Source organism: Triticum urartu, chromosome 6 (assembly GCF_003073215.2).
Source record: "Triticum urartu cultivar G1812 chromosome 6, Tu2.1, whole genome shotgun sequence".
NCBI classification, from domain to species: Eukaryota; Viridiplantae; Streptophyta; class Magnoliopsida; order Poales; family Poaceae; genus Triticum; species Triticum urartu.
Window position 1 is genome coordinate 56,296,551 of NC_053027.1, and position 22,723 is coordinate 56,319,273.

Sequence of the window (22,723 nt, forward strand, 5' to 3'; positions counted from 1 at the left end):
CCCTGTTTGGAGGAATCGGACGGTATGCTGTGCCCACGCTGGAGCCTGGGGCTTGATGGCAAGGACTAAAGGCATTTCCTCCGCTATAGGAGCGGCTGTCTCGACGGCAAGAGCTTGACGCTCCGCCGGAGCTAGCCGTCCCGTGGCGGGCTCAGTGTCCCTGGCAACATCCTTGCCGGCGGCTCCGGGGAGCTCGGCGGGAAAGTACTTGCCGGGTCCTGATTTCCTCCTCTTGTTCTGCTCTGTTGATGAATCAACGGATGGCTGAGTTAGCTGGAGCACAAAGGTACCTGGTTCCACAGGTAGCTTGAGGGCAGCGCATTTTGACAGGTAATCGGCGATATCGTTCTCCGCTCGGGGAATGTATTCAGCCTGTATACCGTTGAAACGCTCTTCCAGCTTTCTCACTTCATCAACGTAGGCCTTCATCAACGGGCTCTGGTAGTCCTTGTTGACTTGCTTGACGACGAGCTGCGAGTCGCCCCTGACGATGAGCTTCTTGATTCCGAGGTCCGCCGCGATCCTAAGACCGGCAAGCAGCCCTTCGTACTCTGCCGTATTGTTTGTTGACACCTCCCTAGGGAAGTGCATCTGGATCACGTACTTGAGGTGCTCTCCGGTGGGCGCGACAAGCAGTACGCCAGCCCCGGCGCCGTGTAAGGAGAAAGCTCCATCAAAGTACATGATCCAACCGCAACTTGCCTCCTTACCGGGGATAGCAGTCTCTTGGGCTTCTTCGTCAGGTGTTGCGGTCCATTCTGCAATGAACTCCGCCAGGACTTGGCTCTGAATCGTCGAAGTACTTTCAAACTTGAGGCCAAAGCTGGACAGCTCCAGTGCCCATTCCACAATTCTTCCCGTTGCATCTGGATTGTGCAATATCCATTGTAGAGGGAGGCGAGTGACGACAGTGATCTCGTGTGCCTGGAAGTAGTGACGCAGCTTCCTCGAGGCCATAAGAAGGTCGAAGAGCAGTTTCTGCACACCGGAGTACCTTGATCTAGCTCCCTGCAGGAGGGAACTAACAAAGTAGACCGGGTGCTGCATCATTTTCTTCTTCGGCGGCACTTCAACTGGCCATGTCGTCTCTGCATTGGTGGTGTCGGGCTCTGTCGCTGCCATTACCTCGTCGTAAACCTCTCTCTGCGCCACTAGTGCGGCACTGACCACCTGGTTCGTTGCCGCCAGGTATAGCAGCAATGGCTCCTGTGGCCTAGGCGCAACTAGTATCGGCGCGGAGGAGAGGTACTTCTTCAAATCTTGCAATGCTGCTTCGGCTTCTGGCGTCCACTCCATCGGGCCCGCCTTTTTCAGGATCTTGAAAAAGGGAAGGGCGCGCTCGACAGACTTGGAAATGAATCTGCCCATGGCGGCGACGCAACCAGCAAGCCGACACACATCCTTGATTCGCTTGGGTGCTTCAATCTGCTCTATAGCTTTGATCTTGTCCGGATTGGCCTCTATCCCACGCTGTGACACAAAGAACCCGAGAAGCTTGCCAGACGGGACACCAAAGACGCACTTCTTAGGGTTCAGCTTGAGATTGATCTTGCGCAGGTTTGCAAATGTTTCTTGCAAATCCGGTATGAGGGTTGCCCTGTTCTTGGTTTTGACCACTATGTCATCCATATAAGCTTCCATATTTCTATGGAGCTGGGGTTCAAAACCAATCTAGACCGCCCTCGCAAACGTCGAACCAGCACTCTTCAGCCCGAAAGGCATCCATATGAAACAATATGTACCACATGGGGTGATGAATGTTGTTTTCTCTTCGTCTTCTCTTGTCATGAAGATCTGGTGGTAGCCGGAGTAGGCATCGAGGAATGACAACAGATCACACCCAGCTGTGGAGTCAACAATCTGGTCGATGCGCGGCAACGGGAAGGGGTCCTTAGGACAAGCCTTATTGATATCTGTGTAATCAATACACAGCATCCACTTCCCATTAGCCTTGCGCACTACGACCGGATTGGCCAACCACGTTGGATGGAGCACTCCTCTTACCAAACCCGCTGCTTCCAGTTTCCGGATCTCCTCTGTGATGAACTCTTGTTGTTCCAAAGCTTGCTTTCTGACCTTCTGCTTGACGGGCCGCGCATGAGGACAGACAGCAAGGTGGTGCTCAATCACCTCCCTGGGAACGCCGGGGATGTCGGAAGCTTGCCATGCAAACACATCGACATTCGCCTGCAGGAAGGTGACGAGCGCGTCTTCCTATTTGTCGTCAAGGGTGGAGCTTATGGTGAAAGCCCCTCCCGTGTCGTCCTCATTGACAGAAACCTTCTTGGTTCCCGGCGGTATGGCCCTGGGCTTCTTGTTTCGGCCAGTGGAGCTCTCTGGCACGTCCTCGACGGGAGCGCTACACTCCGAAGAGGTGCGCTTGCCGGAGTGGGTGTCCGAGGTCTCACCGGTCTTCTTCTTCTTCTTCCCTCCCGGGGTCCCAGTGGCAGGAGCAAGTGCCCTAGTGGCGGCAGCTGCTGCAACTGCTTGCTGGTATAGTTGGTCAGCACAAATCAGCGCATCTTTCTTATCGGAGGGGATGGTGATGATCGTCACAGGTCCTGGCATCTTTAGGGTGTTGTAGGCGTAGTGTGACGCCGCCATGAACTTGGCCAGCGCTGGGCGGCCAAGGATCCCGTTGTAGGGAAAGGGGATCTTGGCAACATCAAACATGATCCTCTCCGTCATGTAGTTCAGATCGCTTCCAAAAGTCACGGGCAGCGTGACCTTTCCCTTAGGTTGGCTTCTTCTCGGGTTGACCCCCTGAAACATGCCCGTCTCTTCGAGGTCTCCATCAGGAATCTGCAGTTTCTCGATCACGGCAGGCGAGATCAAGTTCAGACCGGCCCTGCCATCGACTAGCATCTTTGTCACCTTGAGGTTGCGTATTGTTGGTGAAACCAACAATGGCAAGCACCCGACCGCAGTAGTGCAATCAGGGTGATCCTCAGTGTCAAAAATGATAGGTGTGCTGGACCACTTCAGCGGCCTTTGGGCATCAAACGACGGCTCTGCCGCTGTAATCTCTCGCGCCCACTGTTTAAGCTGGCGGTGAGAAGTATGCAGCGAGGCGCCGCCGTCGATGCACATGGCCTCTGTAGCTTTCTGAAACTCTTGGTCGCCGGATTCGTTGTCCTCTTCGTGATCGTCGTCTTTTGGCTTTTTGTCACGGCCCCGGGCGGGCCTCTCCTGTTGTTTATCCTTGCCGCGACGGCCCGCCTGGCCGTCACGCTTCTTGCCGGACCCCTTAGCATCGTCTTGGCCTTTCTCCTTGTCCCGCCTCCCATATTCAGCCATCTGCTTCTCAGCGAGGAGCTCAACCTGTCGGCGGTCTTGGAGAGTGTGGCCTTTGGTGCGATGGATCTTGCAGTATCGCTTGTCGGAGTTTCCTGGCTTCTCGGCAACCGCCAAGGCCCGACAGGCAACACATCCGGCAATTTCCTTGCCGGGGTCATCTGCCTTGGTTTTCTTGGTGGAGCCGGTGTCGTCAGATCCCTCGACGGAAAGCACGACTTTACCTTTGCGCTTCATGTTGCGGCGCCGGCCCCTCTTCGCCGGGGCGGCAGTATCTTCATCTGAGGAGTCGGTTTCCACACCGGCGTCTTTGCCAGGGTACTTCCTTCCCTCTTCAGCCCGGGCACATCTGTCACCAAGAACATAGAGTTCTGCCATATCTTTCACCTTGTTCATTGCCAGCTCTTCGCGCATCTTGCGGTTATGCACGTTCTGATGGAACGCGCTGATGATGGCGGCAGGGTGAACATCAGGGATATTGTATTGTATCCGGCTGAACCTCTGTATATACTTGCGGAGACTCTCGCCTCCCTTCTGGGGAATGACGTGCAGGTCGCTCGCTTGGCCATGGGCTTGGTGGCCTCCAGTAAAGGCGCCCACAAACTCATGGCACAAATCCGACCAGGAGGAAATAGAGTCTACCGGCAAGTGCATCAACCATGACATGGCGTTGGGTTTAAGAGCCAACGGAAAGTAATTCGCAAGCACCTTATCGTCGCGGGCTCCGGCAGCTTGCATCGCAATGGTGTAAATGCTGAGGAACTTGGACGGGTGGGTCTTGCCGCTGTACTTTTCGCCCACGTCAGGATTGAAGGTGCGGTGAGTGGGCCATTGGAACTACCGCAGCTCACGGGTAAAAGCCGGACAGCCTACCTCGTAAGGTAGGCCTCCAGGGCTCTCCGGTGCCGGGTGGTTCACAGTGGGCCCTGCTTGCCTGTCTGACTGGTGGCGCGCTCCGCGCCAGCGCTCGATAGTGGTTCGAGCGTCTTCATGTTCTCATTCCCGAAGGACTTGGCGCTGGTCACGGTCGGTCCGCGGGTCGGACGACTCTATGGAGATTTCGTCGCCCGCAACATCGTGACGGGCTGGCGTCCGCGGTACCGGGCGAGGAGGAGGCGAGCGCACCGTGGTCGCGGCGCCGCCGGCTTTCCTGCCACTGGTGCGTGGGACTCCGTCGGAGCGTCGACCCGGGGGCTCCACCGGACTTGGTTCGTCTTTGTTGGCCACCGCAACAAGGCTTCGGATAGTGGCTCTCCATTCGTCGAGTTTCCCCGTAGCGGGAGGAAAATCGAGGAGCAACTGCGCGCGCGCCAGGGCTTTTGCTGGCGTTGGTGGCAGCGAAACCTGCACGGATCGTGATGCGCTTCGACTTCTGACCATGTCAGAAGGAGCTCTATCACGACCCCGCGGTCGCATGCCATCTTCACCAGCGCCTCAGCGAGCGGGCAGGTCTTCTACCTCCCGGGAGTGGCGCTCGGGGCTCTTCCCGCGGCGACGCCCGGGTCTTCGGTGTGATTGTGTCGTTCGTCGCGCGCTGTTTGAGAGGAGCGCGGCGTCGGCGCCAGCGTGGGAGTCTTGGAGGCCCTCGCATCGCCTTCGGGCGGGGCGGTAGAGATCTTGGAAGGCCCCGCGCCACCCGCGGAGGGCCTGGCTCCGTCTTTGGATTTGGCGGCGTGCGGCCCGTTACCAGGCGCACGAACATCGCCGCCTCCCAAACTCCGGCTGCTGGGACGGTGTTGGTGTTCGCGAACGGCGCCCCGGGTCCTTTCTGCCACCGGTCCGCTACTCACCCGCGTCGTGACGGGATGTCCGGCTTCCAACGGGCCAACCTCCACCGTCGTCTTCTTCTTGGGCGCCATGACGATGAAGAAGCGTTGAACTAACTGCTAAAGCCGATTCACACAACTGCGCACCCTACCTGGCGCGCCAAAGATGTTGGTAGGAACGACACCTATGGGATCACAAGAATCCCTACTACGGTTGCGAGGCGCGGGGTCGTGAGAAGAGCGGATCAAACAGATAGCACATGGTTCGTTTATCCAGCTTCGGGCCGCGAGGATGCGTAAAACCCTACTCCTGCTTTGGTGGATTGTATATATGTGTTCTTGAGCTAGCTATGGGGCGTGAGGAGCTCCAAAAAGCCGAATCCTTCTCCTGGTCGCCTCGGGCCTCCTTTTATAGGAAAAGGGGTAGCCACAGTGGCACACAGGAGGTGGAAAGGGAACAGTGATGTGAGGTTATCCCTCGCATTACATGACAAGGCGCATTTAATGCGTCTTGCCTAGGTGTCCTTGCTTTGTCGGGGACGGGGGAGAGCCCTGTCTCGTCCGTCGCCACTCCCTCTCGTGTCGACACGCGCCCTGGCCAGCGGCGCCCGCGGCGCCATGTAGGCAGGCAGGCAGCTGAGGTGGCGCAGTGGTGGGTCTCCACGAAGATCAGCATGCCGCCACGCAGGTGCCTGCCCAACTGGTTGGGTCGGCAGCTGCATGCGAACGGCGGTGGAGTTTTGACTGGCGTGGGCCTGATGGTGGCCCTACGGGTGTTCTTGGCAACGGTCTTGTCGTGGCGCCTGCTGTCATCCCCGGCAAGGCTCTTGCCGGGGGCCTTGTGGTCCTCCTTGGCTAGGATCCCGTCAAGGATCATCATCTTCTAAAGGGTGTATCTGATCTTGAATGTCTTCACAAAGATCTGCATGCCACCACGGGGATGTCTCCCAAATCCTTGCCCCATGGGGGCAGTGGACTCAAGGGTGACTCACTCCGTAGGCGTGGGGCGAGCTGCCACGGCAAGGGTCTTGCCGGGTTTGCTAAAACCGCCTCCAGGCAAGGATCTTGCCAGGGGGTCCGCTCCGTCCCCTTTGCTCTTTGTGGTCTTGGTCTTGGTCTTGGCGTCGTTCTGCTTCTCCTGAGCTTCGGCCTTACCTTGGCTCACCTCCCTTGCCTTGCTCAGTGTGGTGGTGCCCGTGGCTCAGACTGCCCGTGCACAATTATAGGGGTACAAAAAGTGTACCCCTCTTTTTGTACACTGACAACCAGGGACACGGCTAACCATGATTAGTTTATACACTCTGCAGATGTTTGCACACTTTTCCCCACAAGACCCGATCTCCTCCGTTGGATTTCTCGCACTACATGGTGTTTGAGAAACGGATGACCGAGACACAGTCTTTCAGAAGCATTAACCCCTCACTCCGGGAAGACCATACCAAACCTACGTCCCACTACCTACTGATCCACCTCTTCGGGAGCTTCATGCAACTTACTCAACTATGCTAGAGCCCATAATAGCTTGTGGTTTCACACGGAAGTTTCTAGCATGAAAATATCTCGGTTCCCTTTGAGCCTGGGTGGCGGACCATAGGATTATCACATGGGTACTCCAGGATATCCTAGGACAACACTGGATTCACCAGGTGCCCAACAAACAATCCACCCAGATGTTTATTCAAGTTGCCACCTTAAGTTAAACCATTAATTAAAAATCTCACATCTATCATGGATTTCACTCACCCAAACCACGTCTACGAGCATAGCATAGCAATATAAGCAATTCATAGAAGTAACTCCCAAGGGTTTGAATATAACAGGGCAATAGGTTCTACCTCATCAACTACTTCCCAACCCACATGTTAATCACATCCTAACCATGCAATGTTTGAGGATTGGAACTAATGCATAAAACTGGGTGATAAAGGGGTATGATCAAAGTGTTACTTGCCTTGCTGATGATCCGCAAAACCTAGGGACTCGTAGTAGCCCGCTTCGCACTCCGGGTGTTCTATCGCAAACAAACAAAAGCGTACATAAGTAATCAAGCAAAGAAACACGGGTAAAACTCAAATAAGAAGATCTAACCAGAAAGTTTAACTGAAGAACTCCGGTTTGCAAAAAGAATCAGATCAAACGGAGCAACGAAACTCAAATGGCGAAAGAAACAAGATCCATTTACTAATCTGGACTAGGGTCAAATTTTACAGTAGCAAAAGCTCGTTCAATTGGTTAAACAGAAAGAGGGTTTCGAGACGAAGATCTAGGCGCTTGAATCGCCTGATTCCGACAAACGAGCGAAAAGATAAACTAAAACGAAAATCGGATCAGAAATCACGATCAAAAATAATCGCGGAAAATCCGAGAAAAAGAAAACTGACGAACAGGCTAACAAACGAACGTTCGTTGTCTGTAACTATCGAGCGAAAACCGTTTGTTAAAACGAATGTACGGACGAACGTCCGCTAAATAGATAAACCGAGAAAACCAGTGAACCGATCTAAAAAACAAACTAGGGTTCTTTTTAAAAAATGAGTCGGTTTTCTAAAAAAACCGGCAACGGCGAATGGCGCGTTACCTCCGGTGAGCTGCGGCGGCGGTGGCGGCGAGCTGTGGCAGGGGCAGCGGCGGAGGCGCTGCAGCGGCGGCGGCGAGCTGCGGCAGGGGCAGCGGCGCGGCGCTGCGGTGGCGGGGCTCGGGCGACGGGGTTGGTGGTGGTGGCGGGGGGTGGGCCCGGGGGGGTCCGGGGTATTTAAAGAGGGGAGGGGGCGGATTGGAGGAGGAGGCAAGGCGGCGGGGTGGAGGAGTCCAGCTCGTACTCCGGTCCGAGTCGGCGGCGGCGGCGCGGTCTCCTGGAGGGAGACGGCGGCGCGGGGGGAGTGGGCCGGCGGCTGGGCTTCGGCCCAGTTAGCCACATCGCATTTTTTAAATAATTCCGCTGAAACTAAAAAAATCCTAGAAAATAAAATAAACTTTTAAAAATGCCAAAACAAATTTTTACTGTTTAAATAAAATATTTAGATCAAGATGAACATTTTCTTGGCCCTAAAATGAAACTTTGAAAAACGTGCAATTTTTCTAATGCAATTAAAATTGCGATAAAACCCGAATAAAATCAAATATTTGATTTTTAACATTTTTCCTCCAATATTTCAATTATTTTGGAGAAGTCATATTATCTTCTCTCATATATTTTAATATGAAATATTTTCGGAGAGAAAAATAATTAAAACCAAAATCCTCCTTTCAGTATTTGATAAAACTCAAATACGAAAACTGGGAAATCCCCAACTCTCTCCAAGGGTCCTTGAGTTGCTTAGGATTTCGAGGATCGCAAAACGAAAGATGCAATAAAATATGATATGCATGAATGATCTATGTATAACATTCCAAATTGAAAATTGGGATGTTACAAATGTACCCCTCTTAAGATGAATCTCGCCCTCGAGATTCGGGTTGGCTAGAATATATGTGTGGGTGGTCTTTGCGAAGATCTTCCTCTCATTCCCAGGTGGCTTCATCCTCGGTATGGTGGTTCCACTGAACTTTGCAAAACTTGATAACCTTGTTGCGGGTGACTCGGCTGGCAAATTCGAGATTCCTGACTTAGCTTCTCCTCATAGGTCAAATCATTGTCCAACTAAATCGCATCCAAGGGTAATGTATCTCTTAACGGTATATCGGCCATCTCAGCATGACACTTCTTCAACTATGAAACGTGAAACACATCATGAACTCCTGACAGTCCTTCAGGTAACTCCAACTTGTAGGCAACTTCTCCCATCCGTTCCAAAACACGATACGGTCCTACAAATCTTGGGGCTAACTTCCCCTTAACTCCTAAACGTTTCACTCCTCGCAGGGGTGACACTCGCATATATGCTCTGTCCCCAATTTCATAGGTTACTTCCTTGCGTTTCTAATCTGCATAACTCTTTTGTCTGGACTGAGCTATATTTAGTCTATCTCTGATCAACTTAACTTTCTCTTCAGACTCTTTGATCAGATCTGGTCCAAACAACTGTCGGTCTCCTACTTCATCCCACATCAACGGTGTTCCGCACCTTCGTCCGTATAGGGCTTCGAACGGTGCCATCTTCAAACTGGTTTGGTAGTTGTTGTTGTATGAGAACTCCGTGTAGGGCAAATTGTCATCCCAACTAGATCCATAATCTAGCGCACAGGCTCTCAACATATCCTCCAGAATCTGGTTGACTCTCTCGGTCTGTCCATCTGTCTGCGGGTGGAATGCTGTATTGAACTCCAACCTTGTCCCCAAAGTTTGGTGCAGGTGATGCCAAAACTTTGAAGTAAACTGTGTCCCTCTAGCTGATACGATGGTCCTCGGAACTCCATGCAGACACACGATCCTGGTCATGTATATCTTGGTCAACTTCGCACTTGTATAGGTGGTTTTCACTGGGATAAAGTGAGCCACTTTGGTCAAGCGATTGCTACGTCTTGAGCTTGCGTTAGTTTTCCCCAAAGAGGAAGGGATGATGCAGCAGAGTTAGCGTAAGTATTTCCCCTCGTTTTTGAGAACCAAGGTAACAAACCAGTAGGAGGCCACGCTCAAGTCCTCATACCTGCACAAAACGATAGCTACTTCGCAACCAACGCGATTAGGGGTTGTCGATCCCTTCACGGTCACTTACGAGAGTGAGATCCTGATAGATATAATATTTTTGGTATTTTTGGTTATAAAGATGCAAAATAAAAAGTAAAGCAAAGTAAAAAAGCCAAAAGCAAGATTAAAGTGATGGAGATTTGATATGATGAGAATAGGACCCCGGGGCCATAGTTCACTAGTGGCCTTCTCTCCAAAGGAGCATAACTATCTATGGTGGGTGACAAATTACTGTGAGCAATTGACAGAATTGAGCATAGTTATGAGAATATCTAGGCAATGATCATGTATATAGATCACGTCCGTGACAAGTATACCGAAAATTCTGCATCTACTACTATACTCCACTCATTCGACCGCTATCCAGCAATGCATCTAGAGTATTAAGTTAAACAGAGTAACGCCTTAAGCAAGATGACATGGATGTAGGAGAGATAAATTCATGCAATATGAAATAAACCCCATCTTGTTATCCTCGATGTCAACGATGCAATACGTGCCTTGCTGCCCCTTCTGTCACTGGGAAAGGACACCGCAAGATCAAACCCAAAGCTAAGCACTTCTCCCATGGCAAGAACTACCAATCTAGTTGGCCAAACCAAACGGATAATTCGAAGAGACTTGCAAAGATAACCAATCATAAAAGAATTCAGAGAAGATTCAAATATTATTCATATATAGACTTGATCATAAACCCACAATTCATCGGTCTCAACAAACACACCGCAAAAAGAAGATTACATCGAATAGATCTCCACAAGAGAGGGGGAGAACTTTGTATTGAGATTCAAAGAGAGAGAAGAAGCCATCTAGCTACTAACTATGGACCCGAAGGTCTGAGGTAAACTACTCACACTTCATCGGAGGGGCTATGATGATGTATAAGCCCTCCGTGATGACGGCCCTCTTCCGGCGGAGCTCCGGAACATGCCCCAAGATGGGATCTCGTGGATACAGAAAGTTGCGGCGGTGGAATTAGGTTTTTGGCTCCTGCTCTGATCGTTTGGGGGTACGTGTGTATATATAGGAGGAAGAAGTACGTCGGTGGAGCACCGAGGGGCCCACAAGGCAGGGGGCGCGCGCCCCACCCTCGTGACCGCCTCTTTTGTTCCTTGGAGCAGGGTCCAAGTCTCCTGGATCATGTTCAGTGAGAAAATCACGTTCCCGAAGGTTTTATTCCGTTTGGACTCCATTTGATATTTCGTTTCTTCGAAACACTGAAATAGGCAAAAAACAGCAATTCTGGGCTGGGCCTCTGGTTAATAGGTTAGTCCCAAAAATAATATAAAAGTGGAAAATAAAGCCCAATATAGTCCAAAATAGTAGATAATATAGCATGGAGCAATCAAAAATTATAGATACGTTGGAGACGTATCAGGCATCCCCAAGCTTAACTCCTGCTCGTCCTCAAGTAGGTAAATGATAAAAAGAGAATTTTTGATGCAGAGTGCTACTTGGCATAATTTCAATGCAAATCTTCTTAATTGTGATATGAATATTCAGATTCAAAAGATTCAAGACAAAAGTTTATATTGACATAAAAATAATAATAATTCAAGCATACTAATAAAGCAATTATGTCTTCTCAAAATAACATGGCCAAAGAAAGTTATCCCTACAAAATCATATAGTCTGGCTATGCTCTATCTTCACCACACAAAATATTTAAATCATGCACAACCCCGATGACAAGCCAAGCAATTGTTTCATACTCTAACTTTTTCAAAACTTTTTCAATCTTCACGCAATACATGAGCGTGAGCCATGGATATAGCACTATAGGTGGAATAGAATGGTGGTTGTGGAGAAGACAAAAAGGAGAAGATAGTATCACATCAACTAGGCGTATCAACGGGCTATGGAGATGCCCATCAATAGATACTAATGTGAGTGAGTAGGGATTGCCATGCAACGGATGCACTAGAGCTATAAGTATATGAAAGCTCAAAAAGAAACTAAGTGGGTGTGCATCCAACTTGCTTGCTCATAAAGACCTAGGGCAATTTGAGGAGCCCATCATTGGAATATACAAGCCAAGTTCTATAATGAAAAATTCCCACTAGTATATGAAAGTGATAACATGAGAGACTCTCTACTATGAAGATCATGGTGCTACTTTGAAGCACAAGTGTGGTAAGAGGATAGTAACATTTTCCCTTCTCTCTTTTTCTCTCATCATTTTTTTATTTGGGCCTTTTCTCTTCTTTTTTTATGGCCTCTTTTTATTTGGGCTTCTTTGGCCTCTTTTTTTATTTATTTTATTTTTCGTCCGGAGTCTCATCCCGACTTATGGGGGAATCATAGCCTCCATCATTCTTTCCTCACTGGGACAATGCTCTAATAATGATGATCATCACACTTTTATTTTTCTTAGAACTCAATACTTAGAACAAAATATGACTCTATATGAATGCCTCCGGCGGTGTACCGGGATATGCACTATGACAATGATGGAGTGTGTCATGATAAACGGAACGATGGAAAGTTGCATGGCAATATATCTTGGAATGGCTATGGAAATGCCATAATAGGTAGGTATGGTGGCTGTTTTGAGGAAGGTATATGGTAGGTGTATGATACCGGCGAAAAGTGCGCGGTATTAGAGAGGCTAGCAAAGGTGGAAGGGTGAGAGTGCGTATAATCCATGGACTCAACATTAGTCATAAAGAACTCATATACTTATTGCAAATATCTAGAAGTTATCAAAGCAAAGTATTACGCGCATGCTCCTAGGGGGATAGATTGGTAGGAAAAGACCATCGCTCGTCCCCGACCGCCACTCATAAGGAAGACAATCAATAAATAAATCATGCTCCGACTTCATCACATAACGGTTCACCATACGTGCATGCTACGGGAATCACAAACTTCAACACAAGTATTCTTTAAATTCACAACTACTCGACTAGCATGACTTTAATATTATCACCTCCATATCTCAAAACAATTATCATGTTTCAATCTTTTCTTAGTATTCAACACACTCAAAAGAAAGTTTCACAAATCTTGAATACCAAGCATATTATTATTAAGAAAATTACCATGCTATTAAGACTCTCAAAATAATTTAAGTGAAGCATGAGAGATCAATAGTTTATTTAAAACAAATCCACCACCGTGCTCTAAAAGATCTAAGTGAAGCACATAGAGCAAAATTATAACGCTCAAAAGATATAAGTGAAGCACATAGAGCAAAATTACTTAGCTCAAATGATATAAGTGAAGCACATAGAGCAAAACTACTTAGCTCAAAAGATATAAGTGAAGCACATAGAGCAAAACTACTTTAGCTCAAAAGATATAAGTGAAGCACATAGAGTATTCTATCAAATTTTAATTCATGTATGGCTCTCTCAAAAGGTGTGTACAGCAAAGATGATTGTTGCATACTAAGACACAAAGACACAAATAATACAAGACGCTCCAAGCAAAACACATATCATGTTGGTGAATAAAAATATAGCTCCAAGTAAATTACCGGTGGAAGTGGACGAAAGAGGGGATGCCTTCCGGGGCATCCCCAAGCTTTGACTTTTTGGTGTCCTTGCATTATATTGGGGGTGCCATGGGCATCCCCAAGCTTAGTCTCTTGCCACTCCTTGTTCCATGATCCATCAAAAGAATTCACCCAAAACTTGAAAACTTCACAACACAAAACTCAAAATAGAAATCTCGTGAGCTCCGTTAGCGAAAGAAAACAAAAGACCACTTCAAGGTACTGTAATGAACTCATTATTTATTTATATTGGTGTTAAAACTACTGTATTCCAAATTCTATATGGATTATAAACTATTTTACTAGCCATAGATTCATCAAAATAAGCAATCAACACACGAAAAGCAGAATCTATCAAAAACAGAACAGTCTGTAGTAATCTGTAGCTAGCGCAAGATCTGGAACCCCAAAAATTCTAAAATAAATTGCTGGACGTGGGGAATTTATCTATTAATAATGTTCAAAAAGAATTAACTAAATATCACTCTTCAAATAAAAATGACAGCAGTTCTCGTGAGCGCTAAAGTTTCTGTTTTTTACAGCAAGTTCAACAAGACTTTCCCCAACTCTTCCCAACGGTTCTTCTTGGCACAAACACTAATTAAACACAAAAAACACAACCAAAACAGAGGCTAAATAATTTATTTATTACTAAGCAGGAGCAAAAAGCAAGGAAAAAAATAAAATTGGGTTGCCTCCCAACAAGCGCTATCGTTTAACGCCCCTAGCTAGGCATAAAAGCGAGGATAGATCTAGGCCTTGCCATCTTTGGTAGGCAATCCATAAGTGGCTCTTATGATAGTTTCATATGGTAATTTTATTTTCTTTCTAGGAAAGTGTTCCATGCCCTTTTTTAGTGGAAATTGAAATCTAATATTCCCTTCCTTCATATCAATAATCGCACCAACCGTTCTAAGGAAAGGTCTACCAGGAATAATAGGGCAAGAAGGATTGCAATCTATATCAAGAACAATGAAATATATGGGCACATAATTCCTATTTTCAACAATAATAACATCATTAATCCTTCCCATAGGTTTCTTAATAGTGGAATCCGCAAGATGCAAGTTTAGAGAGCAATCATCAAAATCACGGAAATCTAGTAAATCGCACAAAGTCTTGGGAATAGTAGAGACACTAGCACCCAAATCACACAAATCATAAAACTCATGATCTTTAATTTTAATTTTAATAGTTGGTTCCCACTCATCATAGAGTTTTCTAGGGATAGAAACTTTCAACTCGAGTTTTTCTTCATAAGATTGCATCAAGGCATCAACAATATGTTCGGTGAAGGCTTTATTTTGACTATAAGCATGTGGAGAATTTAGCACGGATTGCAACAAGGAAATACAATAAATTAAAGAGCAACTTTCATAATTAAATTCCTTGAAATCCAATATAGTGGGTTTAGCAACATCTAGATTTTTATTTCTTTCAATCCCACTTTCATCAATTTCATCATTAAGATCTAAATACTCCGAATTTTTAGAACGCCTTCTAGGTAAAGGAAGATCATATTAAGTTTCATCAATATTCATATTGCGAAATAAAGATTTAATAGGAGACACATCAATAACTTTTAGATCTTCATCTTGATTTTCATAGGAATTGGAAGAACACCCTTAAATAAAGGCATCTTTGGAAGCACGCATCCTAGTGGTTCTTTCCTTGCACTCATCAATGGAAATTCTCATGGATTTGAGAGACTCATTGATATCATGCTTAGGAGGAATAGATCTAAGCTTTAAAGAATCAACCTCAAGAGAAACTCTATCAACGTTTCTAGCCAAATCATCAACTTTAAGCAATTTCTCTTCAAGCAAAGCATTAAAATTCTTTTGTGAATTCATAAATTCTTTAACACTATTCTCAAATTCAGAGGGCATCTTATTATAATTTCCATAAGAGTTGCTGTAGGAATTCCCATAATTATTAGAAGGATTACTAGGATATGGCCTAGGTTTAAAATTCCCTCTATAAGCGTTGTTACCAAAATTATTCCTACCAACAAAATTCACATCCATAGATTCATTGTTATTCTCAATAAAAGTAGACAAAGGCATATAATTAGGATCAGAAGAAACACTCTTAGTAGCAAATAATTTCATAAGTTCATCCATCTTTTCACTCAAAACATTGATTTCTTCTATCGCATGCACTTTTTTGTTAGAAGATCTTTCAGTATGCCATTGAGAATAATTAACCATAATATTATCTAGGAGTTTAGTAGAATCTCCTAAAGTGATTTCCATAAAAGTGCCTCCCGCGGCCGAATCTAAAAGATTTCTAGAAGAAAAATTCAATCCGGCATAAAATTTTTGTATAATCATCCACAAATTCAAACATGAGTAGGGCAATTACGTATCATTAATTTCATTCTCTCCCAAGCTTGTGCAACATGTTCATGATCGAGTTGTTTAAAGTTCATAATATCGTTTCTAAGAGAGATGATCTTAGCGGGAGGAAAATAATTAGAGATAAAAGCATCTTTGCACTTGTTCCAAGAATCAATACTATTCTTAGGCAAAGACGAAAACCAAGCTTTAGCACGATCTCTAAGCGAAAAAGGAAATAGCTTCAATTTAACGACATCATTATTGACATCTCTTTTATTTTGCATATCACATAAGTCAACGAAGCTATTCAGATGAGTAGCGGCATCTTCACTAGGAAGGCCAGCGAATTGATCTTTCATAACAAGATTCAACAAAGCTGTATTAATTTCAGAAGATTCAGCATCGGTAAGAGGAGCAATCGGAGTGCTAAGGAAATCATTATTATTGGTATTGGTGAAGTCACACAATTTGGTAGTATCTTGAGCCATCGCGACAAACAAGCAATCTAACACACGAGCAAACAAAAAGGCAAGCGGGCAAAAGAGGCAAATAGAGAGGGAGGATAGAGAGAGAGAGAGGGCGAATAAAACGGCAAGGGTGAAGTGTGGGAGAGGAAAATGAGAGGCAAATGGCAAATAATGTAATGCGAGAGATAGGGATTGTGATGGGTACTTGGTATGTTGACTTTTTGTGTAGACTCCCCGGCAACGGCACCAGAAATCCTTCTTGCTAAGTCTTGAGCTTACGTTGGTTTCCCCGAAGAGGAAGGGATGATGCAGCAGAGTAGCGTAAGTATTTCCCTCAGTTTTTGAGAACCAAGGTATCAATCTAGTAGGAGGCCACGCTCAAGTCCCTCGTACCTGCACAAAACGGTAGCTACTCGCAACCAACGCGATTAGGGGTTGTCAATCCCTTCATGGTCGCTTACGAGAGTGAGATTTGATAGATATAATATTTTTGGTATAAAGATGCAAAGTAAAAAGTAAAAGCAAAGTAAAAAAGCAAAGCAAGATTAAAGTGATGGAGATTGATATGATGAGAATAGACCCGGGGGCCATAGGTTTCACTAGTGGCTTCTCTCAAGAGCATAAGTATTCTACGGTGGGTGAACAAATTACTGTTGAGCAATTGACAGAATTGAGCATAGTTATGAGAATATCTAGGCATGATCATGTATATAGGCATCACATCCGTGACAAGTAGACCGAAATGATTCTGCATCTACTACTATTACTCCACTCATCGACCACTATCCAGCATGCATCTAGAGTATTAAGTTAAAAACAGAGTAACGCCTTAAGCAAGATGACATGATGTAGAGAGATAAATTCATGCAATATGAAATAAACCCCATCTTGTTATCCTCGATGTCAACGATGCAATACGTGCCTTGCTGCCCCTTCTCTCACTGGGAAAGGACACCGCAAGATCGAACCCAAAGCTAAGCACTTCTCCCATGGCAAGAACTACCAATCTAGTTGGCCAAACCAAACGGATAATTCGAAGAGACTTGCAAAGATAACCAATCATAAAAGAATTCAGAGAAGATTCAAATATTATTCATATATAGACTTGATCATAAACCCACAATTCATCGGTCTCAACAAACACACCGCAAAAAGAAGATTACATCGAATAGATCTCCACAAGAGAGGGGGAGAACTTTGTATTGAGATTCAAAGAGAGAGAAGAAGCCATCTAGCTACTAACTATGGACCCGAAGGTCTGAGGTAAACTACTCACACTTCATCGGAGGGGCTATGATGATGTATAAGCCCTCCGTGATGACGGCCCTCTTCCGGCGGAGCTCCGGAACAGGCCCCAAGATGGGATCTCGTGGATACAGAAAGTTGCGGCGGTGGAATTAGGTTTTTGGCTCCTGTTATGATCGTTTGGGGGTACGTGTGTATATATAGGAGGAAGAAGTACGTCGGTGGAGCACCGAGGGTGCCCCCACCCTCTTGACCGCCTCTTTTGTTCCTTGGAGCAGGGTCCAAGTGTCCTGGATCATGTTCGGTGAGAAAATCACGTTCCCGAAGGTTTTATTCCATTTGGACTCCGTTTGATATTCCATTTCTTCGAAACACTGAAATAGGAAAAAAAAACAACAATTTTGGGTTGGGCCTCCGGTTAATAGGTTAGTCCCAAAAATAATATAAAAGTGCAAAACAAAGCCCAATATAGTCCAAAATAGTAGATAATATAGCATGGAGCAATCAAAAATTATAGATACATTGGAGACGTATCAGTGATCAACTACTACCCATATAGAATCATATCATGATTTGGTTCTGGGTAACCCGGTGATAAAATCCATGCCAAGTTTATCCCACTTCCATTCGGGTATCGGCATAGGCTGTAACAATCCTGCTGGCTTTTGATGCTTAGCCTTCACTCTCTGACATACATCACATACGGCTACATACTCGGCAATATCCTTTTTCATACCCGTCCACCAGAAACGTTCCTTCAAGTCCAAATACATCTTGGTGTTTCCGGGGTGTATCGAGTATGGTGAGTCATGAACCTCCTGAAGTATTAACTTCCTGATCTCTGGGTTATTGGGCACATAAACTCGGTCCTCAAACCATAAGGTGTCGTACTCATCCTCACGAAAACCTTTGGCCTTTCCTTCGCTCATTCTCTCTTTTATCTCGGCAATCTCTTTGTCCTCCTTCTGAGCTTCTCGAATCTTTCCTAGCAATGTCGACTGAACTTCCATTTTTGCAACGAAACCACTAGGAACAATCTCCAATCGAAGTTCCCTGAGATCCTCTGCTAACTCCTTCGGCAATCCCGTGCTCACTAGGGTATTTGCATAACTTTTCCGACTCAAAGCATCGGCTATGACATTGGCCTAGCCTGGATGATAGTGAAGCTTCATGTCATAATCCTTTATAAGCTCCAACCATCTCCTCTGCCTAAGGTTTAGCTCTTTCTGTGTGAAAATGTACTTCAAACTCTTATGATCTGTGTACACATCACAACGATTTCCAATAAGGTAGTGCATCCAGGTCTTCAACACATGCACTACGGCAGCCAACTCCAAATCATGTGTGGCATAATTCAACTCGTGCGGTTTCAATTGTCGCGAGACATACGAAACAACTCTTCTGTCCTGCATAAGCACACTTCCAAGTCCTAGGCGAGAGGCATCGCAATACACTTGGAACTCCTTACGTATATCCAGCAGAATCAGCACTGGGGCTGTAGTCAAACGTTTCTTTAACTCCTGAAAACTTGCTTCACATTCTTCTGTCCATTTAAATTTGGTATCCTTCTTCAATAACTCCGTCATTGGCTTCGCAGTCTTGGAAAAATTCTCAATGAATCTCCGATAGTATCCTGCGAGTCCAAGAAAACTGCGGATCTTGCTAACTGAAGTGGGTGCCAACCATTCAGTGACTGACTGGACCTTGGTAGGATCTACTGCTACACCTTCTCCTGATATAACATGTCCAAGGAATCCGACTTCCTTCAGCCAAAACTCGCATTTGCTGAACTTGGCATACAACTGATGTTCCCTGAGTTTCTCGAGAACTAAGCACAAATGCTCTGCGTGCTCCTCCTCGTTCTTCGAATATACCATTATATCATCAATGAACACCACAACAAACTTATCCAAATATTCCATGAATACTTTGTTCATCATGCTCATGAAGTAGGCAGGGGCGTTAGTCAGTCCAAACGACATGACCGTATATTCATCCAACCCGTACCGTGTGGTGAATGCTGTCTTTGGTATGTCCTTCTCTTGTATCTTCAGCTAGTGATATCCTGATCGCAGATCGATCTTCGAAAACACCTTAGCTCCTTGCAGCTGGTCAAGCAGATCATTGATCATCGGCAGTGGGTACTCGTTCTTGATTGTCACTTCATTCAAGGCTCGATAATCAACAACCATTCTTAGAGACTTATCCTTCTTCTCTACCAAAAGCACTGGGTCTCCCCATGGTGATGAGCTCCGTCGAATGTATCCTTTCTCCAATAACTCCTTGATCCGTTTCTTAATCTCCTCCAGATCATTTGCGGCATCCGGTATGGTCTCTTCGATATGGGCCCGGTGCCTGGCAATAGCTCTATCAAAAACTCGATGTCTCGATCCGGTGGCATGCTTGGTAATTCTTTCGAAAAAACATTCGGGTAACCCTTCACTACAGGCACTTCCTCCTGAACAACTCCTGTGAGGGTATTCACTTGGCTACTTCTTGGCGCATGCCTAGATACATACTTGATCCTTTTTCCCTTAGGGGTGGTGAGACAAATTGACTTACTAACACAGTCAATGCTTCCTCCATACTTTGATATCCAGTCCATGCCTAATATCACATCCAATCCTTGTGACTCCAATATTATTAGGTCGGACGGAAAAACATGGCTACCAATGGTTAGGGGTATTTGGTCGCACCATCGACTAACCATATACTCTGCTCCAGGTGAACTTACTAACAGATGGGTCCTACGGGTTTGGGTTGGTAGTTTAAACTTATCCACAAATTCCCTTGATATGTATGAATGCGATGCACCAGTATCAAAAAGAACAAGGGCGGTAAAAGACTTGACCAAAAACTTACCAATAACCACGTCTGCCTGCTCTTCAACCTCCTCCACATTGACGTGGTTCACTTGTCCTTTGTTGAATGGATTGGGCTTCCTTCCAGCGCTCCCATTTCTGTTTCCATTCTTCGCTTCAGGGCACTCTGTGGCATAGTGTCCAATCTTCCCGCACTTGAAACAAGTAACGTGGCTTAGGTCTCTCTTGGCGGGTGTGGCTGGATTGGGGCGGTTCTGATTGTTGCTTGCTTCATTTCCATTCCCATTCCTTGCGCCTGTATGATTATGGTTACTTCCTCCATTGTGGGTGTGGCCTCCATGGTTATGAACAAGTCCTCCCGAGTTCGGGGTTAGGCGAGGCTTCTGTTGAGCTCCTGAATTATACCTTCCTTGTCCATACTTCCTCTTACGGCTCTCAATCTGTTGCTGCTTCCCTTCAATCATAAGTGCCTTATCTACCAACTCCTGGTAGTTATTGAATGTTGCCACCATCAACTGCATGCTCATCTCATCATTCAGCCCTTCCATAAACTTCTCCTGCTTTGCGGCATCTGTGGCCACATCATCAGGGGCATGGCGAGATAACTTGCTAAACTCATCCGCGTACTGAGCCACAGTACGGTTCCCCTGGCGTAAGTTGCGAAACTCACGCTTCTTCATACTCATAGCTCCAGTTGAGACATGGGCTGTACGGAAAGCTTGCTGAAACTGATCCCATGTAACAGTGGCTATAGGGTAGGTGACTATGTAATTCTCCCACCATGAGGTTGCTGCTCCATCCAACTGATGTGCGGCAAAACGCACCTTATCAGCATCGGTACATCCTGCAGTGGTTAACTCCCTTCCAATCCTGCGGAGCCAATCATCTGCTACTATGGGCTCGGTGCTACTGGAAAACACCGGCGGCTGCAACCTCAGAAAACGGGCTAAGTTGTCAACTGGTGGTGGTGGATTGTTGTTGTTGTTGCCTTGGTTCTGAACTAACAATTGCATCAGGGTATTCTGCTGCTGGATCAACTGAGTGAGCTCCGGTGGGAAGGTAAATCTGGGGTCACGTCTCGGAGGCATCTGATGGCTTTAGAGGGAAGAGATCAGAATAGAAAAGGGGTCTAATGAGAAGGCACTACCCATATGCACATGATACAAACACAAACATTTCACTCAATCAATCAAGCAAGGGCATACAATCGATCTAACTATTGTTTACAAAAGTGCTCGGACTATACTATTTACATGGTGGAATACTACTATTGATGTGGTGGTCTACTAGAAATATTCTTCGGTTGAAGACTCCATGATGTTTGCTCCAGCTTCGTCTTCATAGTCATCATCGCTATTGTCGGGGTCTGAGTCGGTGTCGTCGATGATGATGTAGTCCTCCGGGCGAATCTCCTTGGGTTCTTCGTCTTCTCCTCCTGGTGCGGGGTCTCCCAGGAATACTCATAACTTCCTTTCCAGATTGTCATTCTTCTCCACTAGTACGACGATTTCCTCCTCATAATCTTCATTTTAGCCTTGAGTTCTTCCTCCAATTCCGTGATCCTAGTCATTGCCTTCTTCAGATCTATCATTCCTGCGCACATCTAGTTCTCCTGGCGACGAATGTGTTGGTTTAACTCTTGGATGAAAGCTGCAATTGATCTATCCTTCCTGGTGCTGATCATCTCCCATTGTTCATCTTGGCGCCCACAAATCTGATAGATAGTATCCTTAAGCTCCTTATGATAAACTTCTCCAATGTGTCCCATGGTGATGTGAGCTGCCATACTCTTTCCTAGACTCTAGGTTGGTGCATCGAAGGAAAACTCTATGGGCTTAGTGACCGGCGTGAATGTCCTTCCTGGAACTTGAACTTGAATCATCCATCGCTCCTCTTCTGGCAGGGTGGCGTTGTAAGTCCCGGTGAAGCTTGGTGTTCCAATGTTCAGGTACCTAGTGACTTCCTTCAAGTGTCGTCCAAAAGGTGCTTCTTCATCCGGTTGTGCAAACTTGTTCCTTGGGTCTGCCATCCTAAAGAGTAGAAAATGGAGAGGAGTCAGAAATGAGGAGAGAATAGTGATCTAGGGCTTTAACTTAGTGGTCGTGTCCTACACTCAGTGTGTGCTCTGATACCATCTTTTAGCGACCCGACCTCAAACGGCCAAGTCTATGTGCTTCAGTGTCATCCCTGGATCGGTAATGCTGACACATACAGTACTCGAGGATTTATAACAGAGTAGCAATCACACACTTATTACATCGAATGTCTCAAAAGAGAACTTATTATAGTAAATATGGCTTAAGGCCATCTAATACGATAACAGCGAAAGGCTTGGAAGATAAAGTGAGTCCATCAACTCCAACGGCATAGCTGAGTTGCACGGCATCGACCTAACGAACCTTACTCCTCGTCTGAAAAGTCTGCAACATGATACGTTGCAGCCCGAAAACGGGTCAGCACATGGAATATGCTGGCAAGATAACACAGTAGAGCAAGAACAGAATAATGCTACCACTACATGCATATTTGGCTGGTGGAAAGCTCTATGGTTATAGTTTTTGCGAAAAGCCAATTTTTCCCTACAACAAAGGAATAGATTTTATTTAACTATCATGGTAGTTGAAACATCATTGAGAAGGTTCCTCCAACTCAATCCCAATTAAAGTA